Here is a 24,426-nt window from a genome sequence, read left to right as displayed (position 1 = left end):
TTCCCTAATAAACATCTTGAACCCTAAACTCTGTCTCAGGGCCAGCCTCTGGAAAACTCAACCCATGACACTTGCAAACAGGGAACTTACTGACTCGTGTAATTGGATAGTCCACAGAGAAAGTTCTGAGTTTCAAGCAGAGGTAGATTTAGAGCTCTAACTAGGGTGACCAAAACGGCACACATGACTTTCAATGCTAAAATCAGGAAAGTCCCAGGCAAACTGGAATGATTCGTCATTCTTCCTACACTGTATAGCCAGGTCTTGATATCACTTCATTGCTTGCATCTGTTTTTAGCTAATTTGGATGATTCAGTCACAGACTCTACACATGGCAAAATAGGTCAGTAGTTTAAGTCCCTATATTCTCTCAAACTGGAGTCTTACAAAAAGGGAACTAGTTCGCTCCTCTCATGGCTCCAAAGAATTGTGTTGAGTCTTATTGGCTCTCATTTGGTCTTATCACTCTGCATGAGTCATGTGACCATTTTTTAGTTAAGTTTTTTAAAAAGATTTTATTTATTTATTTTTAAACTGACAAGAACAGATACTACACTTGATCTTAGCGAAGAGGCCGAGTAGCAATTTTATGCATTTATTTTTAGAGAGGGAAAGAGAGGGAAAAAAATAGGGAGAGAAACATCAATGTGTGGTTGCACCCCCTGCTAGGGACCTGGCCTGCAACCCAGGCATGTGCCCTTCACTGGGAATCAAACTGGCGACCCTTTTGTTCACAGGCCAGAGATCAATCCACTGAACCACACCAGCTAGGGCTTTAGATTAGTTTTAATTCACATACTATGAAGTTCATCCTTTAAAAGTATGCAATTCAGTGTTTTTTAGCATATTCACAATGCTTTACTATTATCACCACTATCAAATTCCAAAACATTTTCATCATCTCAAAGAGAAACCACATACCCATTAGCATTCCCCCTACCTCTAATTTCTGGCAACTGCTAACATACTTTCTGTTTCTATAGATTTGCCTATTCTGGATATTTCATACAAATTAAATCATATAACATATGGCCTTTTGTGTTTGTCTTCTTTCACTTACCATAATGTTTTCATTTGTAGAATGAATCAGTACTTCCTTTTTATGGCTAAACAGTGTTCCCATTGTGTGGCTATACCAACATTTTGTTTATCCATGCTCATCAGATTATGGACATTTGTGTTGCTTCCATTTTTTGACCATTATGAATAATGCTTCTATAAACATTCCTGTATAGGTTTTTATTTGAACACTTGTTTTTAATTCCCTTGGGTATATATACCTAGGAGTAGAATCATTAGGTCATATGGTAACTCTATGTATATCCTATTTTTTAATCAACCAATAGGGCCTGGAGGATGGAATGATCTGATTGGTTTAAATATAAGTCACATGTTCTATTCCTGTTGCTGAGGGTGGAGTCAGTTTCATTAGAACCACATGGACTTGAGGAGAGAATGATGGCTCACCAGAAGGAAGTGGGGCACAGTTATCAGATGGAGGGTAAATGGATTCTAGGCAGCAAATCCATAGGTGACCACTGCAAATAGCTACATTTACTAAATGCTTACTAAGCGCAAGGCACTGTGCTAAATATGTATTATCCCATTTAACCCTCACAGCAACCTCATGTGGATTCTATTATCATTTCTATTTTACAGGTGAGGAAATTGAGCCTCAGAAAAGTTGAGTAAGTTGCCCAAGTTTGTATACCTGGGAGGTGGGAATTTAAACCCACCTCTATTGCAGAGCAAAATGTAAAAGAAAAAAAAGATTTCATGTTATATTAAAATATAGTTGCTAGAGGCTCTTTTATTTCATTTGCCCAATATTTTTATAATCATTGGAGAAGAGTCTGTGTAACCAAAAACTTTCTTTCACATCAAGTACAGGGAAGAACAGGTTTTTATAATGAAAAAAATCACAGTTGACTTTTTTTCCTTTCGATTTCCAAGTAAGCTTCCAATTTTGTCAGCTACTGCATCACCGGCATTGAAATTAAGCAGCGATATTTCTCAGAAAGCCCTCAGGGCTTCTTGTAACCAACTATATTTTCCAACAGGTTAGCAGAATCTAGCTAAATTCTTGTCATGAGATTAGGAAATGCAGAACTCCATATCATCCTCTTAACCTCCTTCAGATATGACTTACAAGAGCTCTTACCACAGGCTCTTCTGTGATCTTCATGATGAGGACCTGGGGCCAGGAATTTCTGACTTCCTACCCTCTATTCTCGCAGACCAGAGTTTGGGTAGTGTGAGATGGGTGGGCAGAAACTGTGAGGTACCCAAAAAGTTGAAGGGATACAAGGAGGTGCATTGTATTGCCCCCTACCCTCCACCAATTCCAAAAGGACAGCTTTTGGAATATCACAGCAGAATAACTTCATATTAAGTTGCACACTGTGTTAGGCTTCATACTAAGCTTCAGGTTTACAGCACCACACTGACTTCTCCTTGAGAGAACATTTCACACTACCCCGCCTCCCCAAAACACACACAACCCCACTAGAGCAACTTGCATCCTAAGCCCTCAAAAGATTTACTGCCTGTTCCACAAACAAATCAGTGAATACATCCCCCCCCCCAAGTTGATTCCAAAGACAAGATGCTCATTTGTATGAGGACTTGTGTGTCATTTGCATTACATTTGCAATCATTTGCATATCACGTCTGCCCTGTCAAAATGTACATAAATCCTTTGTACTTTCACATTTTTATTTCCTAAAAAGGGCTTACGCCTCCACATCCTGCCCAGACTGTCTGGTAAAATTACTAGTTTGGTATTCTGGGCTTGATTGTGAATAGCCTCACATGCCATGCTGAAATCTCTAACTGCAAGAATCCCCAAGGATGGCAGAATTCATTTTGAGACACTTCATTCATTCATTTATTGCAGAACTCTTTTTTGAATACCTACAATGTGCCAGGCACTGTTCTAGGTGCTGAGGATATTTCCATGAACAAGGAGATAAAAATAATTACAGTATTAAAAGTTAAATGCTCTCATTTCAGAAGATCACTTGGCACCAAACCAATCAATGATTACACATGTCAAACAACATTAAAATCTCAAAATGCTTGGTTATAAGGTGGTCATCTGGGTGTTGCAGATTATGCTCACATTTTTTTAATTAATTCTGAAATTAAATAGTAAATGTCTAAAGGGTACTGAACACCCTGAGAATGTGCCCCAATGATCCATGGACTCCAGGTTTGAGAAACTCTGGTCAAGGAGCCTCTAAATAATTTAAATATGGAAATAACCTGGTTTTGTGTTTTAGGAAGATCACTCTGGCAGCTACATGGAAAGTGGGATGGAAGTGGCTTGAGACCAGAGACTGAGAGATCAGAGAGGCTCAGGGTGTGACTCAGATGTGGGGCTGTTCACACTTCCAGCCTCATAAACCTGTGGCCCCTCTCACTGGTGTCTATCTGAAATTGAGTCACACTACATATATGGTGGCTTCGGAAGTTTTCAGTAAAAATGTGTACAGTCACAGGGAGGGGTCACAACACATTGCTTCACTTGAAAAGTCAGCTCCAGACATGTCTACGCAAATTCCCTTATGTAATCATTAAGTGGTAGCTCCTTCTCAACTCTTCCATCACCCACTTGAGGAACTGACTACTCTCTGTTGCTCTTTGATCTTTTAAACTCTGGTATTCTCAATTCATCATCTCTTTATTTTGTGGGGCAATCCAGTTTCTATTCCAAAATTCCAGAGAGTGTGGGAAAACAAAGGGACCCATCAGTTATAGGACCTACCCTATGAGAGGTTATAAATAACTTTTTAAAAATTGTCCTTAAGAAAAAGCTGGTAAGGGCCTTATCGAGAGCAACAGCTCTGTAATGGAAAGAAGAGACAGAGACATGGCAAAGGGAGAATCAAGACTATAATGGGGAAAGGAAGTCCATGGCCAAATCCAAAGATTCAAGGGATAGGCCACAAATGTATCTCATTGGGTTTTGGTCATACGGTTAGAGGAGATTGCTTGGTTAGAACGCTCAGAGGTGCCCAGATAGTGTCTGGTTAAAACCTCAGGGCAACAGCAACCTATAAAGAACAGAAAGGTAGTGGAGTGATCAGAGATCAGAGAAGCGATCAGCGAAGTGATCAGAGAAGCAGAGAGTATGTATAACAAAAAACAAGAGTTTTAAGAGAGGAAGCCAGCAACATAAAATATCACAGAGAGGTCAAGCACAAGGAAGGCTGGAAAAAGTCATCAGATCTAGCAGATAAGGTGACTTTCAAAGAACAGTTTTAGTGAGGTCTTGTGGAAGACACCGTTGATTGCTTATCCAAAAGGCATTTTTCCCACTCTCTTTCCTTACGAGTTAGGACTACCTCCCACTACAGGGGCTCAGAAATGCCAGATATTTTCTCAGTGCTCATTCCCCCACACCTTTAAACCTAAGGGTAAACAAATTACCTACTTCTGGACAATGGGACTTGGGAGAAAGTCTAGAAGCATCTGCGATTTTCCTCCACCATACAATAGATATCTTCAACCCCTTTTTTTTCTTTGCCTTGGAAATTGTCGTGTGAGCTCATGCTGTTCAGAGCTGTGGCAGCATCTTAGACTATGAAGGGACAAGCCCAGGAATGGAATAAATACCCTGAAGATGACAAATGAGAAAAGCCTTGATTCTCAGTGACATTACTGAGTGGCTAAATAACCAAACCTCAGGTTACTTACTTCTGGATTTCTTGTTATGTGAGATAAAGAAATGTCCTTATTGCTTAAATCAGAGATTTTCAACTGGTATGTCACAAGAGGCACACTGGTGTGCCACAGGAATTTTTAAAACATGCTACACCTGACTATTTATTCGGGGGCACTGACCCCTTTTCCTTTAAATCATTAACTTAAAAAATGACAACAGCCAACACAACAATAGCCATCTGATGTGAATGAATCAAAATTATACCTACATTTTTTGTCAGATCAGCAAAAAATATATTTTTTGATGTGCCACAGAATTTTAGTAATTATGTGTGCCATGAGGTGAAAAAGCTTGAAAATCTCTGGCTTAAACTCACTGTTAGTCAACTATTTCATTATTTGCAACCATGATATAAGGTAAACATGGAAGCCATAATTATATTTACTAAAGAAGGAATGGAAAACAAAAAATTTGATTTTCAAATGCCAATTAATCAACTAGCTGTATTAAAATTACATGGTGAACTTTATAAAAATACAGCTTCCTGGCCTTTTTTCCTAGAATATTCTGATTCAGTGAGTCCAGAAGAATCCAGAGATGTTTCTTTTTAATAAAGGCACCACTAGTACAACATTTTGGAAAATTGTTGTCACTTTCTGATAAAGTTAAATAAACAACTACAGGTACCTTATAACCTGCAATTCCACTCCTAGATATTTACTCTAAAAAAAGAAAAACATGTCCACAAAAAGACATGTATGAGACTATCCATGACAACTTTATTCCTAATAGCTAAAACTGGAAACAAGCCCAAATACCCATAACAGGAGAATGAAAGAGGTTAAGGACTAGGAATGATTATAAAGATTACCAAGAGGCGCCAAAGACCTGATCATGACTGGAAATCAGGTGTTAGAGCCAGTAAGCATGTTTCCATGGTTTTCTCTAGCAGCCTGGAGAAAATCAATCTTGTCTGATCTATATATGAGAATTAGAGTAGGACAGACAAAAAAGAAGGAGGCAAATGAACTAGAGGTAGCGGTGAGAATGAAGGCAAAGTGACTATCTTTGTCTGAGGGTCCTTTTTTTTCTTCTTTTCCATTTTTTTATTTAATCTTTTTAAAAATTGTTATTCTATTACAGTGGTCCCAATTTTTCTCCCTTTTCCTCCTCCACCCATCCCACCCACTGCTCCCACAGTTGATTCCCACACTGTTGTCCATGTCCGTGGGTTAGTCATACACGTTCTTTGTCTAGTCCCTTCCCCTTCTTTCCACCATTATCCCCCTCCCTGCTCCTCTCTGGTCATTTTCAGTCTGTTCCATGTTTCTGTGCCTGTGGTTCTAATGAGGGTGCTTTTGAAACACCCCTGTCTAGAGCTTCCCTTATTCTGTCCCCTTTAGCTCTACCCTCTGTGTGTTTCATGCCTGCTCTTCCTTGGACTCAAAAATAAGAAAACTGGCCAACCCACTTTGTACACTTGGAACTGAGACTTAAAGGAGAGAAAGTAGAAGAAATTGCAGTCAGTGTCCCTGGAACGTTCATCCCACCTGGGACCCCAGAAATAAGCAGAGGCAAATCCCAAGTTTCTGTAGCTGCCAAGGAGAATACTCTCACTGAGGGTCTAAGGAGCTGTCATCTATGGAAAATGGTAATTGGTGGCCTAAAAAATTAATTGGGCTGCTCCAGTTAAAAGATAAAAGGAAAATTCTGTCCAAACAGGTGTCACATTAATTTGTCAGGAGGCTGAGTGCTAATTTGCATATGTCAACATCCTCTTCCCTCTCCCATCTCCCTCTGTAATGGTTTATTTCAAGCTGTTTTCTGGGGAAGAGAATCAGAGAAGCACAGCCTTACAGGGACAAGAAGGTTGTCCAAGGAGAGAAGTCCAGGAAAGGAGAAGGGAGATGGCTGCAGCATTATAGCTCTAACTTCCCTTCCTCTCTGTCCCTGTGGGCTCAGTGAAAGGAAAAATAAATAAATAAGCCAAGCCTATCAAAGGTCTACATTGTGTCCAGCCCTATGCTGAAGGCTTTGACATTGACCTTCCCAACAACCCAAGTCCAAGATCATACCCAAGTAAAAAGAGTGACGTTTGAGGGAGGGTAAATATCACACAGCTAGTGAGGGGCCACACTTGGGCCCCAACAAAGGTCAGTCTGACGCAAACGCTGAAGCCAAATGGTGCTTTCTGTGTGTGTCAAAGCTTAATTGAGCCCTGGCTGATGTGGCTCAGTGGGTTGGGTATTGTCCCACAAACCAAAAGGTTACCAGTTCAATTCCTGGTCAGGGCACATGCCTGGGTTGAAGACCAGGTCCCCAGTTAGAGGCATGTGAAAGGCAACCAATAAAGGTTTCTCTCTCACATCGATGATTCTCTCCCTCTTTCTCCCCACCCCTTCCCTGCTCTCTAAAAATAAACAAATAAAATCTTTTTTAAAAAGATTAATTGATCCTGTATCCAGTGTAGGCAATGAACTGTAGAGCACTGCCTTGCAAGAGAAAGCTCAGTTTCTCTAATTCCCAGGACACCTAGTGACACACAGAACAACAGAAACTGACATCCATTAACAGTAACAAAACGAGAGGCACCACTTCTTGAGGTCTTACTAAGTGCCAAGCACTGTTTTAAGTGCTTTATAGGTGTTATCTAACTATGAGGCAGCTCACAATTATCCTGTCAAGCACCCATGGAACATATAAAAAATGGGTCACATACAAGACCAGAGAGCACATCTCATCAGATAGTAAAAAAAAAAAATCAATAGACCACTTTCTCTAATCAAAATATATCTTAACAACAGAAAGATAACAAGAGCCCCATTGGAAACACTTTTAGACTCATGGGACCAAAAAAAAAAAAAAAAAAAGGAATATTTAGAAATGAAAGTTACTTGTGGAAGGCAAGTAAAGTGGTACTTAAAGGGAAAAGTATGGATTTAAATGCTTATATAAGAAAAGTAAAAGCAGAAAAAAAGCATTCAACACAAGAAGTTAAAAATGAACAGACTAATCCAAAAAAGAGAAAAAAGGAAAAAATCCTAAGACAAAGGCAAAATTAATGAATTAGAAATAGAGATACTATAGGAGATCAAGAAAACTATATTTTTATTCTTGTCAAGTACATGCTTATTGATTTTAGAGAGAGGGGAAGGAAGAGAGAGAGAGAGGGAGAGAAACATCAATGCCAGAGAGAAGCATTGATGGGTTGCCTCTTGTGAGTGCCCAGCACTCTGGACCCAACCCACAACCTAGGTACATGCCCTGGCTGGGAATCAAACCTTCAACATTTCAGTAAAAGGACGACATTCCAGCCAACTGAGCCACACCGGCCAGGGCTAAGAAACCTTTTTGATAATCCCTATCAAGAAAAAGATAAGGCATGGATGGAGCGAGAGGGTATTATGCTAAGTGAAATAAGTCAAAGAAAGACAAATACCACATTATTTCACTTATATGTGAAATCTCAAGAACAAAATAAATGGACAAACAAAACAGAAACAGATTAATACAGAAAACAAACTGATATCTGCCAGATGGGAGGGGGATCGAGGGGCTAGATGAAAAAGATGAAGTGATTAAGTAGGACAAATTGGTAGTCACAAAATAGTCACAGGGATATAAAGTACAGCATCGGGAATATAGTCAATAATATTGTAATAACTATATATGGTGCTAGGTGGGTACATGAATTATCAGGGGGTCACTTAGTAAGTTATATGATTGTCTAACCATTATGCTTTACACCTGAAACTAATATAAAATAAGATTGAATATCAACTGTAATAAAAAAATAAGTTTTAAAAAAAGAAGACATAAATAAACAATATCAAAAAATGTTAATGAGGACATACCTGTAGGTATAGTAGAAAATTTAGTCATGAGGGAATACTGTAAAGAATTTTAGGTCAATAAATTTTAAATTTTTGATGAAATTAATAATTTCCCTTAAAAAGGAAAAAATGACCCTATAATGGAGATACTATTTCCTGTCCACAGATGAAGAAACTGAGGAATAAAGAGGAACTTTGTTCAGATTCCCATAGCTAGTAAGAGATAAGAGTCTGGATTTGAAGACCCAGGCAGTGGACCTCTAATCCACCCTTCCTCCCTGCTGAGCATCTGCTAGGCATCAGTGCTAAGGGTTGTAAGAATAAAAGAGAAAGTTCTTGCCCCCAGGAAGCTCCCAATCTAGGAGAAGATACTAGAACAGGGACTGGGGTAAATCAAATGAGATACCTAGGGTGCAAAATGTAAGGATGTGTTCACTCTCACCTGCACAACTCTCCTGAAATTTTGTACCCTAGTCCTGGCCCTGCTAATAAGCATAATCACAGATGCAAAGTTACATTATTTCAAAAACTTGAAACAAGTAAGAATTCTGAGCTATGGATGTGAAAAAGGGCATTCCAGGCAGGAGAACTACTATGAGCAAAGGACAGAGCAGGGAAGCAGCATGATTGCTGGTGGAAACTAGAAGCAGTTTGGTGGTATTTCAGAGGCATACAAATCAGTGCACAGTGGAGAATGACAGAAGAGGAGCTAGAGAGATGGCCAAGGTCCAGGTCATCATAGGTCCTTTATATGATGACAAGGAGTTTAGATTTCACACTAAGGGTTTAAGTAGAGGAGTGATACATGCATTCTATATTTTAGAATGACCCCTTTGACAGGAATGTGGATAGTGGTAGAGGTGGGAACAAGGCTGAAGGCAGAGAGATGAGTTAGGAGGCTGTTGCAGCATCCAGGCAGGAGATGAAGAGAGCCTGCACTAGGGCAATAGCAGTTGAAATGACGAACAGGAAATGGATTTAAGAAATATTTTAGATGTAAAATTTGCAGGACTTAGCAGCTGATTGAATGTGGGAGAAGAAAGTGTGAAAGGAATCAAGAATGAGGCCCTTACAATCCAGTTTCTGTCATGAATAATAAGTACACAGTGGTAACACCAACTTCCGTCCATTTCTCAATTCATTCATACATCCAATAATCTATCCATCTGTTTAGTCATTCATGTATTCACTTTTGATTCATACAGTCATATGTACATCCATCTATATATCTGTCCTTTGATCAAATTCTTGCTGAGTGTCAAAGCACCATGAAGAATGTATGTATATAAAGGCATAATACTTGGCCTTATTCATTTATACATTCATTCACTAAACTTCTATCGATATTCCTGTGTGCCAGGTACCATTCTAGATAATATAATTTTTATATAATACATATTATTACACATAACATAAAATATAAAACATATATAATGTCAGTGAACAAACAGAAAAGGTCCTTTTCAGAGACCTAATAACGTTCTGCCCTAGCTGGTGTGACCCCCTGGATTGAGCACCGGCCTGCGAACAAAAGGGTTGCCGGTTTGATTCCCAGTGTAGGGCACACGCCCCAGGTTCCCAGCAGGGGGCGCACGAAATGCAACCACACATTGATGTTTCTCTCCCTCTCTTCCTCTCTAAAAAAATAAATAAATAAATAAATAAATAAAATCGTTTCTCAGCCTTCTGGCTAAGATCAAGTGTAGTATCTCTTCTTACCAGTTTAAAAATAAATAAATAAAATCTTTTTTAAATTTTAAAAATAAAAAATAAAAATAAAGACCTAATGTTCTAGTGGGAGATACAGATATAATGCAAAAAAAAAAAAAAAAAAAAAAAAGAAAGTAATTTCAGGTAGTGAAAATTTTTTTGTAATAAAAGAAACCAGAGCTCCTTGGGAGAAATGGCTGACTGTAGGGCTGGGGCACAAAATATATAATATAAGCCTAAAGCATCTTGCAGTTCCAGAAAGAGAGAGAGAAAAAGAAAGACCTCAATCAAAATCCAGTGATGGTTTATCAAAGGGACGTAAGAGCCAACTAAAAGATCTCACAGTAATCAAAATTGGAACAATTTAAGCCCTGGCTAGTGTGGCTCAGTAGGTTGAGCATCAGCCTGGGAACCAAAATGTTGCTGGTTCAATTCCTGGTTAGGGCACATGCCTGGATTGCAAGCCTGGTCCCTGGTTGGGGCACCTCGATGTTTCTCTCACATATCACATCAATGTTTCTCACCCTCTCTTTCTCCCCGCCTTCCCCTCTCTCTAAAAAAAAAAAAAAAAAAAAAAAAAAAATTAATAAAGTCTTTGAAAAAATTGGAAGAATTTGAAAGATCCAAACTAGAGATATAAATTAGGAGTCTTGACGCTATAGAAGATCACTTAGAAATGAGTCTAGAGAAAAGACAGACCCTTGCCTGGGACATTGAATGTGCAGAGGGCATGAATATAGGGGAAGGAGCTGCCAGGAAAGCAGAAAGAAAACCATGAGGTTGTTAGTGCCCAAGAAGCCGAGCAAAGAAAGTGTTTCCAAAGGAAGGATGTGATCAACTAGGTCAAATCCTACTGAGACACAGAATAAATGACAACTGAAAACGGACAAATAAATTTGGCAAGTTGCTTCTTATTTGAGGGGCAGAAGCTAAGAAAAGTGAGAAAGAAAAGGAATCAACTATGTTGCTCTGGGAAAAACCCAGGATATAATCCTTAACCAGGCTATCTGGTAGGGGTGCGAGGGGGCATTTAGAGAGAAAGATGAAACCCTCCAGATTGTCAATATTGAATACTTGTGTCTGAGGCCACTAAGCCAAATCGGGCAAAACTTCTAAATCTTCAGGCCAGAAAGATCATCACTACACAGAGAAATGTCTCTTTCTATTCCAGGGAACTACACCTAAACTTGCAAAGAGAAGGGCTTGAAGGAACCAACCCAGGATTCTATTCGTTCATTCATCAAGGATTTATTGAGAACCCTACAATGTGCCAAGTAGTCTTATTGGCGGAGAACAGAACAGACAGAAGTCCCTGTCCTCAGGAGTTAATAATCTCACATGTCCCTGCACTTTCCTCTGGTCTGACCCTCTTTGTTCTATGCCCAAAAGCCATGAGGCTACATGACAGAACTGAACAGACCTACCCATCACCCCCTGAGCCTGGTAGGACATATAAAGCTCTACCTTTCAGAACAAAGTACAAAGATCAGCCCTCTTGGCAGAGGTTAAATTTTCCTCAGGGTCAAACCCAGGCTGGGAGCAGAGGCCCCACACCTGGAGTGTCATTAGTTTGGATGTCACTACAATTATTATGTTGGCTCTAGACAAAACCGAGTCACAATTAAGGACAGGATTGTAAATCACAACTTTCCAGAGTCTCATTAGATAATTGATGCTGATCACATTGCTTAATGGAGACCCGTAAAATGCTTGCTATTTATATTACAATGGGCAAAGAAAAAGCTCAGCTAACCAGATAATTGACTGATGATATGAGGGGCTGGGGGAATGGGTGGGAAAAGGCAGGGAAACCTGGTGAAGTGTTCCTGCTTGTGGCTTTTAGCTTCCCATTGATGATGATTGTTTGACCAGGTTCAGAAGACACTGTGTCCTGGTCTTCACAAAGCTCAGAGCTGCTCTTTCCAGGAGCCAGGGACTGAGATAAGAATAGTCATTTAACAGGATTTTCTACAGCAGGTTAAATCATTTGCTAAATGAGCAATTTTAATCATCCCTTTCCCGTTCGGTAGGAGGGAGTTAAGCTCTTTTCTCCTCCAGCCTATACCCCCAGCTCCCTTATCCTCACTCCCTCACCAGCTATTAGCAAGAAAAATGGTACAGAAGGTATGATTGTAGCGACCCTTTGGGCCTGAGTTCTCCAGATCATGAAACTGTAAAAGAGTGTCACCACGTTCCCCACCCTGCACACCCCAGAGCACTCTTGGAGACCCATGCACGCCCTCCATATGCCAGTCTCCCTAGAAGTGAAGCCCCAGGGCAGGCCACCTTCCCTGTTACTCACCAAGAATAGGCTGTAACACTTCCTAGTGCAGAAAAGGGGGTACTGATGAGATTCATTTCTTTCCATTGTTGAGACATGGGGCTTTTCAACAGGGAGCTTTCATTAAATCCCACAAATCAAGGCATATAAGGCATTTTCATAACCTTCGGGTATTTAAAAGAGATCCTTAGGTGAAAGGAAGGGATGATCTTGAGAAGAAAGAAGCCATCTACCGATCAAAACTGGGTTAATGGGAGATGTGTATGGTAAGGAAGAATTTAGTGTTTCCAAGATTCTGCCTCTTGATTGGCTTGGGATCTTCTCATATCTGGAATCATTTCCACTTGCCCCATATATATAACCACTCCTCTTCCTTTATTCTCCTTTCTCTCTTTCTCCTCCTCCTGCTCTCCCTTATTCTCCTCCTCCTTCTTCTCATCTCTATCTCTATCTCTGTCCCTATCTCTCTCCTCTGGTATAGCTCCTCCTGTCTTCTTTTGCATTAGGATTGATAGCTGGTATGATGTCCTGGTTAAGAGCAAGTGCTTTCTCCTCCAAACTGACCTACAGATTCAACACAATCCCTATCAAAATTCCAGCTGGCTTCTTTGCAAAAATTGACAAGACGATCCTAAAAAATCACATGGAAATGCAAGAGACCCAGAATAGCACAACAATCTTAAAAAAGAAGAACAAAGTTGGAGTACTCACACTTTCTGATTTTAAAACTCACTACAAATCTATAATAATCAAGACCGGGTGTTACAGGCATAAGGATAGACATGTAAATCAATGGAATAGACTTGAGACTCCAGAGTAAACCCTCACATTTATAGTCAGTTGATTTTCAACAAAGATATCAAGATAATTCAATAGTGAAGGAACAGCCTTTTCACAAAAAATGCTGGGAAAACTGGATATCCACATGCGAAAGAATGAACCTGGACCCCTTCCTCATATCATACATAAAAATGAATGCAAAATAAATCATAAACTTAAATGTAAAAGCTAAAACTCTAAAACTCTGAAGAAAATAGAAGAGTAAATCTTCATGATTTGGGGTAAGGCAAAGTCTTCTTAGATATGACAACTAAAGTACAAGGTACAAAAAAAAAAACTAAGTTGGACTTCATTGATAGTAAACATTTTTATGCTTCAAAGGATACCATCATTGAAGTGAAAAGACAACCCACATAATGGGAGACAATATTTGCAAGTCATATATCTGATAAGAAAGTTGAATCCAGACTATCTAAAGAACTCTTGTAACTCAATAATAAAAAGACCAATAACCCAATTTAAAAATGGGCAAAGGATCTAAATAGACATTTCACTAAGGAAGATATGCAAATGGACAATAAGCACATAAAAAGAGGTTCAACATCATTAGTCATCAGAGAAATGAAAAATAAAACCACAATGAGTTACTACTTCATAACACAAGGATGGCTATAATAAAAAAGATAGATAACAACAAGTGTTGGACAGAATGTGGAGAAATTAAAAACCTCATAGACTGCTGGTAAGATTGTAAAATGATGCAGATGCTTTGAAAAACAGTCTGGCATTTCCTCAAAAGGTTGAACATAGAGTTACCATATGGCCCAGCAATTCCACTCCTAGATATATACCCAGGGGAATTGAAAACAGGTGTTCACACAAAAATTTATACATAAATGTTCACAGTAACATTATTTATGAGAGCCATAAAGTGAAAGCAATCCAAATTCCTATCAAATGATAAATGGGTAAATACAAGGTGGTATTATATTGTATACACAAACAATATCCATACAATGGAATATTACTATTCCATTTCATTAATATTAATGGAATATTATTTGTCAATGAAAAGAAATGAAGTATTGATAAATGCTACGTCATAAATTAACCTTGACAACATTATGCTAAGTGAAAGAAGCCAATCACAGAAAACCACATACATTTGAATCCATTTATAGGAAAATATAGGCAAATCTATAGAAAAAGAAAGTAGATTAGTGATTACCTAGTACTGGACGTGTTGAGGGGGAAATGGGAAGTGACTCCAAATTATTACGGGGTTTAATTCTGAGGTGATGAAAATATTCTAGGATTGATTGTGGTAATAATGGTTGCACCACTCTGTAATATACTAAAAACCATTGAATTGTGCACTTTAAATTAATTGTATAGTATGCAAATTAAATTTCAATACATATAATATATATACACATACATATATGGGAATAAAAAGCAATGGACAACTCAAAAATTAACTAAAAATTCTGCATGTAATTGTTACAACTAAGAAGTGTGATTGTTGTATTTTAAAATAGTAATATGATTTTTAAAACAACATCTGAGGGCTTTGCTGGCAAATCTCAGTTCTGGAACCTCCTGACTTTGTGATTTTGGACAAGTTAATCAATCTCACTGAGTTTATTTTTCTTATCTTAAAATGTGTGTTAGGTCATCATGAGAATTAAATAAATTATCTTATAAAGACACCTGGCACAAAGTAGATACTCACTAAATGAAAAATATAAAAAAGAGTCAGGGAACAGGGGTAACCTGAGAGTCAGAGAAGAAACACTATCTGTGGGCTAAGGCCACATCTGTACAGTTATGACTAATTTTTGACTGGGCTCCAGGGACATAAAGTCACTGACTTTGAGGAGCAAGAAGGCTGAGGGGAAGGAAGGAAAGAAGGAAGAAGGAAGGAAAGAAGGAAGGAAGGGAGGGAGGGAGGAAGGAAGGAGGGAGGGAGGGAGGGAGAATGCAATCTTTATGGAAAAGTTGCTCAGGGACTGAGGGAAAGGCTTCAAAAGGGGAGAATACACCCTGGCTGAGTGGCTTAGTTGGCTGGAGCATCATCCTGTAAACCAAAAAGATTGCAGGTTTGATCCCCCATCAGGGCACATACCTACATTGCAGTTTTGATCCCCTGTTGAGATGTTTACAAAATTGCTGTTTCTCTCTCACATCTCACATCAATATCTCTCTCTGCCTCTCTCTCCCCTTTCCTCTCTCTCTAAAATCAATAAACATATCCTTTGGTGAAGATTTAGAAAGTTTTTAAAAATATATTCTAAAGAGGAGGAGAGATTTTTTAGTTATCCCCTCCCCCCATTGCGGGTAATGAAAAGAATGTGAAGCACTCCGTTGTGGTGAAAACTAGATAAAGCCAACCCAGGACAGAGGAAGAAGTCAAGAAAAATTGTGGACTGATTACTCCTGGCCAGGATGGGCAGTGAGGCTGACACAAGAAGTAGGGGGTGGGGCCTGCCTCCCTGACCCTGCAAAGGTGAACAGAGCCTTAGAAGTGCTTCCTGTGTCCTCTTCTTGTTCCTGACTCTTCTCAGCCCCTAAGCTTCTGCATCTCCTTCTCCCTCCCTCTTTTGGGGAACAGTCTGGTGCTCTGTGGGCAGAGCATGACACCTCCATCACTCCTCCCTCTAGTGACTCATTCACAAGACTGGGGGTGGCAGAAAGTGCCAGGGCCCTAGAGCTGCAGCCCTATCCAGATTCTGGCAGTTTAGAGACATCCTATCTTCTTCCCTCCTCCCCCCGCCCCCGCCACCTCCTCTACTTTCAGCTCTGACTCTCAATTTCCTCCTCCCCAAAAAATCTCTTGCCTTTCCATTGCCTCCTCCTTTCTCTTAACTCTGGTCTCCAGGGGCTGCTGGGTTGAAAGAGCCTAATCCCAAGGGAGGCAAGCCCAACCCAGACCTAGGGGTCCTTTCCCAGGGAAAGTGTCCAGGCAAGGTCTGCATCCCTGCACGAGACCTTTGAGGGGCAGGGCCCGTGATGTAGAAAGCTTTTGAGCAACAAAATTATTTTACTACATACTAAGTGTTTCACATGCTTTGTCTCCTTTATTATTCCCAACAACTCTATGAGGCCAATAGTATTATCACTGCCATTGCGCAAATGAGAAAAGAGAGAAAAAATAATTTGGACAGTAGCCAGCTGGGGGCTCAAACCCAGGACCAGGACTCTTAATCACCAAGCTCATCTGCCTGTTTTGAGAATGGGGGTCAGCGTAGCTAGGGCAGTACCTGCAATTGTGAGGCCCTCAGCACAGATGCCCTGAAGTCCAGCTGGGGCTAAGGGCTTTGACACTAGCCTTCCTCCTATTCCCCATGGCTTTTGTGGACCTGCGCCACTCCACTCCTGAGGGGAGGGAGAATGGAGGGCTACTCAGAGGATTCTTGTCCCTCGCAAAATCTTATCTTCTTTTTAAACATCTAGAACAAACAAGCATCAGTGTGATTCTGGGGTGCCCAGGAGCTACCTAGAAAGAGGGAAAAGGATCATTGCTTATAGTTGCAGGCTGACAGAAGGAGGTACAGATACCCAAGTGTGGGGTTAGCCCAAGCTTGCAGACAGAGCAGACATATGTCACACTAAAAAGGCACAGAGGTGGCCCACATGACAATAGAAATAATAATACCCTTGAATTATATAGCACTTTATAATTCCTCAGGCACTCTACAACCATTTGATCCTCCAGCTGACCTCCAAGGACCCAAGGAGGCAGAAAGCATCATTCATAAGCTGTCACTGCCTGTCAAGTCCCTCCCCCCACAGAGGGGGAAAAATAGGAGGCCTGTAAGAAAGTGAGTTAACCAAACCCAAGCCCCAGTGTGAAATTGATAGTTTTTATGGTGACTTTATCCTCAGACTCCTCAGATATCATATTTTCACTAGATTACCACATTTACATAACAGTACAGGGTGAGGGACCCTGATAAATCTTTTCTGCATGAGGATGAATACAGTGGAAATGTACTCTGTTGACAATGATTTGTTTTACTGCACTACTGTCCTTCAATTTAGGGAGAAAAGAACACAGCTATTGTTTTTTTAAAGGAGAAAGGAAAAGGAAGGGAAGAAGAAGAGAAGGGAGCATGATCAGCAATCTAGAAAGAGAGGAATGAATCAGAGGGGAAGAGATAGGAAGAAAGGGAGAACTTTAGGCAAAGTGGAAAAAGGAATGAAGAAAGGGAAAGAGAGAGAGAGGAAGGGAGGAAAGCTTTCTCAGCAGTCAAGAATGTAGTGGTGAAAGGGGCGGAACAATTCTGCACAAGGCATGGCTGGCTGACTGTTGGGGGGCAGCCCATTGTAGTGAGGTGCGAAAGGTTCAGAGGTCATTTGCGTGGGTGTCAGGCTTTCACCTTCACAGCTGGTCAGGAGAGACTGGGAGAGTAAGGAGAGTCACAGGCACAGGGCTCCTTTAAGTCCACTTGAGATGTTATCAAAGGCCTGTGTGTACCTCTTCCCACCACATCCCACCACTCCATCCACCTGTATCAGAGAACAAGGGGGCCCTAGGGGCACTGGGACTGAGATCTAAGAAATCCTGGGCCTGCGTCTTTCTGATCTGGAGGCTTGGATTTCAGTCCCTGCTCTGCCACTAACTTAGCTAAAGGGTTTTAATCCCCTAAACTCTCAGTCTTGGTTTATTTATTGGGAAAATGGGAATTTATTCATCCATCCAACAAATATTTACTGATTGTATGCCCAGCAGTGTGCTATGGCATTGCTTATTTAACAGAAAACAAAAGAGATAGTAATCCTTTCCTCCCAAGAAAGCATAATCCAATGAAGGTGACCAAACGTCCTCTGAGAAACAGGCCCTGCCCACACCAGGCTAATAGTGGTGAGAGCTCTCCCTGCCAGGCGCTGCGCTAGGTGTTTCCCTGTATTAAATTTCCTACGATCCTCACAGCAGCTCTGTGGCACGGCAGAACCAGGTTAGCTACATGTGCCTCTAGGCTCCCAGAGACCTCCAGCACAAGTCTTTATAAGTTACTTTCCACCTTGTATAGTAATGGGACCTTTGTGTAATGGGGCCTTAGCTCCTTTCAGGAACAAATAAGTCTCTGGGGAACACTCCTAGGCTTGCAGTTCCCTCCAGGGAACTTGGACCCTAAAGGAAGGAATAAGCAAGAAAACAGAGTAGGGAGTGTGAAAAGTCAGGTAAATGCTGGGACTCCCCTAAACCTTTCCCCTTTTCCGCCTCTCCCTAGTTTTTGCTTCACTACCCAAACACGCATAACCATTGGCCTGCCTGCCCTTCTGTCTCACCTGGATAGAGTAGGTCCTCACCTACTGTCATTGATAAGTTCTGCAACTTTAGCAAAACGACAAATAATGAAACCAACTTTACCATAGGCTAATTGATATAAACAAGAGTTAAGTTCCTGTGGCATTTCATTGCTGTTATGACAAAACAATGTTGAATGATGTTAATCAAGAACCTGCTGTACTATGTCAAATGCCATTTATTTGAGCCATGTTACCCTTTCCCACTCCTCCCTGCCTTTGTCCCTCATCCCCCTTCCACAAAGAACTCACCCTGGGTCTCTTCCCAACATCTGCTCCATGTCTCTGAAAGCTTCTGACATTTGGTATGAAGACAGGTTTGAGGGGCCATTTTCTCTCCATAACGGCAGCTCATGTAAGGTGTGAAGAACCTGGCATGTCCTGGGAATCACAGATGGTAGTGTCATGTTTAGTCTGTAAAGTGGGGTTGGGAGCAGTGGCAGATGAGAAAGAATAGGGGCAACAACTAGCCTTGGTAGAATATTTCATCCCAGAGGCCATGGAAACCACTGAAGACTTCTGCACAGGTTGGAACTTACCCCCTTTCCACTCAGCTGTCGCTGTCCTCACATATATCCCTTCCTCTCTCTCTCTCTCTCTCCCCCTCTCCCCCTCCGTCTCTCCCTCTCCCCCGACCCCTCTCTTTCCATAACCTGCACCCCACCCCCACCCCACCCCTGCCATCCCATTTGGCTCATAGCAAAATCTTAATAACACCAAAGACTTATCGAGAACCTTCAATGGATAAAGTTTCTGTTCACATTACCTCAACCATTTGGCACATATGAGGTAGGCATTATTATCGTCTCCATTTCACAGGTGAGAAAAATGACTCCAGTAAGTGATTTGCCCTAAGTTACAAATCAAGGAAGAGGCAGAGCCCATTTTCTTAATCATTACACTAGTTGATCGTGCCCTCTATCCTTTTCCAAATGTCTACTGTGGAGAAAAAATTAGAGATATCTGTAGGAAGTCTTTGAGGTCTAGAGACAGAACAGGGAAGAAACAGTAATGCAGAGACTGGACAATTGTGGAGGAGGAATTTCCAGGTTCTGATGGAGGCCATCGTACCCAGCCTTGCTCATGTCACTGTGCTCAGCAGGCAGGCAGTCTGTTCCCTTATCCTCACTCCCTGTCTTGGTCCACTTGCTTCCTCCAGTCCCATATCCTCCTTTACTTCCTTGGATACGGTTTACCTTTGTCTTTCAGGTTCTGTATTTGTTAAAAAAAAAAAAAAAATGCCTGGATGGCCCTGACTGGTATGGCTCAGTTGGTTGAGTGTTGTCCTGCAAAGTGAAAGGTTGCCATTTCAATTCCCAGTCAGGGGACATGCCTGCATTATGGGCCTGGTCCCCAGTTGGGGCGTGTTGATGTTTCTTTCACATATCACATCAATGTTTCTTTCCTTCTCATTCTCCCTCTTTTCCTTCTCTCTCTAAAAGTAAATAAATAAAATCTTTTTTTAAAAAAGAAAGAAAAAAGAAAAGAAAGAAAATGCCTGGGTGGACCAGGATGCTCTGGAAGCCCTCTACATATTCAGGTATGTGTAGAGGATGGCCTCCCCATCTTGCCCCAGCTCTAACAGAAGAGGTCTGGCCTCACCCTGGGATTCCAGGCTCTTCAGTAAAGGCTAGCTCCTCCCTACCTCATCTCCCACTATCTACCCCTATGCCCTCTCACAAGCTAAAAATACATAACCACATATGCTTCCCAGAACATGCCAAGTTCTTGAAAACTTTGCATATGCATTTTCTCTCTCTGGAATGCCAGCGTCTGCTCTGCCCCAAGTATTTCACCAGGAAAACCAGTTATCATCAGTCTTGACTCAAACGTGACCTCTAACCCACTGATATTATCATCTAGGCCATCATTTCTTGCCTGAACTACTCCCTCACTGTTTTCTAGGATGCCACTAGGGCCTTACACCATCCATTTCCCACACTGCACCCTTCTTAAACTTGTCAATGATTTCCCATGTCTTCCATGTAAACACATAGCTCCTTAACCTGGCTTTGGCAGTTCTTCCACCTCACGCCCACCCACTCTTCTTGCTTGATGTCTTCCCACCCTGCCCACCACTCTACTGGTACTCCAGTCAGATATCTAGACACTGTTACTCAGTTCCTTGAAACTTGCTGTTCTTTCTTGACTTTACATGGTGTTCCCTTGGCCTGGAACTCTCTTTCCCTCCTTTCTCCCCAGCTAACTTCAACTAACCTTTCAGGCAGGTCTCAGCCTGAACTCACCTCACCACGGTGCCTTGCAGAACCCCCCAGACTGGGCAAGCTGCCTCCACATTCTGCCCCCACAGTGCATTATTTCCCCTAGGATAACATTTATACTGTTTGTTACCACCTTTTTATTTATTCCCATGTCTACCTGGGAGCCTACCTTATTTCCTGCTATAACCCAGAATCTAGTATTGTTGGCCTTTCCATGAACAATTGTTAAAGTAGTGAGTGAACAAAGCCTTTCCTGCCTTCACAGTGCAGACTCAGGCACCCAGTGCAGACTCAGGTATCCAATGCAGCCTCTACTGCCACCATCCTCACAGTCACTATTCCGGATGATAGGTGGCTGCTTCTCTGGGTATCCCTCTTTATTTATGGATTGGATGGTCCCTTTAATGTTTGTACTCCAATGCCTAGTACAGAGGTCCGCATTCATCTTTCCATCCATCCTCTCATTGTTTTTAACAGTTATTGAATATTGGAGACTATGAATGCAACAGTGAATGAGGTAGAAAGGGCCTTGCCTTCCACTTCACATTTTTGGGGCATAGATGAGTGCCTAGTGAGCAGGAAGTTCAGTGAATCTCAGTCCTACTGGGGAGTCCCTGAGGGCTTTCCTTCCCAGAGCTGCAAAGCAAGGAACAGAAACTCAGGAGAAGGAGACTATATTCTCTTGGTGACCTCTGGATCTCACTTTGTCCAGGTCTCCTTGGGACTGGCCATCAAGCAGCAACAGCAAGGAGAAAGGGAACAAGGGTAGAAAGGGTGTGCCTAATGAAACAGTCCAAGTCCCTAAAGACAGGCAATGGTGCTACAGCCTAGTGCCAATGAGCACTTGGCCAAGGCAGTGTGGTAACTGTCTTTCTTCTTTCCTCTGGAGCAGAAAAAGAGAGATCCATAGAGGGAAAGACATAAATAGATAGAGATGACAGAGGAAAAAGGAAGGAGGAAAAAGGTAGAACAGAGAGGAGTCAGAAATGCAAGGAGAGGGAAGGAGACTGAGACATAAACAGAAGGCCTGCAGGGCTGAACGCTGCAGATGACTGGAGCCTTAGCAGAGCTGCCTGGGTTGCTGGGAAGGCAGCTCTGGGTATAGCTCCTCGTCTGGGTCACTGTAGGGAAAAAAGAAAAAAAGAGAATTCAATTTTGAGCACTTGGGATTCCCTAGATGTTTTCCAGAGCCCTCTGATCCTGCAAATTGTCTCTGGCGCCATCTGGCCACCCTAGGAGGCTTCTGCCAGGGACCTGCCAGCTTCCAAACTAGGATATTACTCCATGCAGACCCTCATGAGTAGGGTCAGGCAGTGATGAAAAAACACAGTTGCTCTGGGCACAGCAACCTCTGATTTTCATCTTCCTCAGAAAGGATCATAAAAAGACCCTGTGTTTGCCATCTATTTCCTAACTGGGGCTCCAGGCCCTGCTCTCTGAGATACCGGCCCAACAATACCCAATACACAAGCACAGAACAGAAACTTCCCTGAGCTGGGAGCTGGGGAGGCAGGCCCCCACCACCCAGGAGCCCGCTGATGCCTAGCCTAAGCATGAGTTCCTGATGGGGCTGCTGCTCTTGCCTGCAGCCTCAGCTGCTCGCTCCTGAGGCTGCGATGCCATCTGCTGCTCAACTTTGGAAATTGGCTGACTCTAGTTACACAACCAAGGCCAAGGCTGGCTGGCATTGGACAAGAGGTCCCCCTAGGTCTCAGGACAGCTGTCTTTGTCTCTGGACAGACCCAGTAGTGGGCCTCAGGGACAGAACAAATGTTATGTCCCCTGTCATCATTCTTCTAGACTAGGTGGGATGCCTCTCTTTCACAAAAAGTGTCCTCTCCCACATAGTATAAGGGTTTACCTGTGTGACTAATAGAATATGACAGAAGTAATGGTACATAACTTCCAAGGTTGGATAATAAAAGACATCACTGGCTTTCTTCTCTCTCCCTCACACACATACATCACTCTGGCAGAAGCCAGTTGCCATGTCATGAAACCCCTATGGAAAGGCTCATATGTAAGGAACTTGGGCCTTCTGTCAACAGCCACGTGAGTGAGCTTGGAGGCCAATCCTCCAGCCTCAGGCAAGCCTGCAGATGACTGGAGCCCTAGCAGATGGCCTGACTGCAACCTCATGAGTGACCCTGAGCCAGCTCAGCTGAGCTGCTCCCAGTTCCTGACTCTTAGAAACTGGGGAAATAAACCTTTAACGTTTGGGGGTAATTTGCTATGGAGAAACATAATAAACTGTCAGAGTATTATTAAATCATGGTGTATCATCTGCATTATGTCACTTTATTTCCTTATCAGATCTGGCATCTGCATCCCACCCTCTCAGTCTCTCTAACCTCACCTTTTACTATGCTTTCCTCTCCCCAGCTCAGCCTCACCCTAGGCTCACTCCGGCCTCAGGACCTTTGATTTTGCCTCTCTCTCCTGGAGCCCCCACCAGCTACCCCTAAATCTCTGCATGGTCATTCCCTTATCTTCTACAGGTCTTTATTCACATGGAGCCTTTCCAGCGTAGCCTTCCTTGACCCCTTGTGCCCTGAAACAGCAACTTCCACATCTGCCTCTCTTTTTCTCTACTTAATTTTTATTTTTGGCCCTCCCTTATGATTATATAAAATATATAATAAAATATAGTTTACTTAATTACCTTGTATTGTCTATCTCCTTCACTGGAATATAATTCATGGAATGCAGCTCCATGAAGGCAAGAACATGTGATTTTTGCCTATTTTTATCACTGCTCTCTCCCCAGCACCTGGATTAATGATAAGCACATAATAGATGTGTAATACATATTTAATGAGTGAGAAAAAATGAATGTCATAATTCACCAAATAAAGTATGTCTTCTAGATTCTATATCATGTATCACATGACATATTATGATATAACATATATATTACTTATATGCAGTGTAAGGCAGTGCAGAGAAACTAAAATCATAAATGAGAAGACCTGGCTTTGTTGCTTGCTGACTAGCTATTTTACTATGAGCCAGGCATGTAGCTTCTCTGGGCCTCAGTTTTACTTATCTGTAAAGTGAGGTTATTATGGTATTTGTAGAATTCAAATGATGATTAATATTACAGTATTTATTAACAATCTAACACATGGTAAGTGTTTCTGAAATGTGCTCCGAAGACCACATCCCAGAGTAGGCTCTGTGGGGGGAAAAAGTCAAAGAGGTTTGGGAAATGTGGGTTTCAATTTCTAATGACCTCTCCAACATTCACAATTCACATTAGCACATGAAAGGCCCTGCAAATCCTGCAGGAAAGGTCTTCCCCCTACAGTACCTGACTACATTTGGAGAAACATTGCTATCTAAGAGCATTGCCTTTGTTATCAGGATAGTACTTTAGATCAAGAAAAAATTCTAAAGTTCTTCAAACAGAAATCCCAGTTGGGGTGGGTGAGGAGATCCAATAGCTGAAATGGAGGCTTGGAGAGAGAGGAGAAAGGAGCACCGAGGAAGGAAGGGGCGAAAAAGGGAAAGGAGGCAGGAGAGAGACGAGAAGGAAACAGAGAACAAGGAAAGGAGAAATAAGAAGAAAGAAAAATGATTTTGAAGGAATGAAGGACAACTAAACTCACCCCCTTTGAAAAGAAC

At 41.6% G+C, this 24,426-nt stretch overlaps 2 pseudogenes; one reads left to right on the top strand and one right to left on the bottom strand.

Moving 5' to 3' along the window:
• Positions 1 to 470: 470 nt before the first annotated feature.
• On the bottom strand, positions 471 to 586 carry LOC129066776 (uncharacterized; annotated as a pseudogene).
• A 9,583-nt stretch (positions 587 to 10,169) lies between these two features.
• LOC129066775 (uncharacterized) lies at positions 10,170 to 10,258 on the top strand (annotated as a pseudogene).
• Positions 10,259 to 24,426: the final 14,168 nt, after the last annotated feature.

Source organism: Pteronotus mesoamericanus, unplaced genomic scaffold (genome assembly GCF_021234165.1).
Source record: "Pteronotus mesoamericanus isolate MK-2021 breed Mesoamerican mustached bat unplaced genomic scaffold, CSHL_Meso_final contig_2, whole genome shotgun sequence".
Taxonomy (NCBI): domain Eukaryota; kingdom Metazoa; phylum Chordata; class Mammalia; order Chiroptera; family Mormoopidae; genus Pteronotus; species Pteronotus mesoamericanus.
Note: the sequence above shows the minus strand (reverse complement) of the source record. Positions and strands in the feature narration are given on the sequence as shown.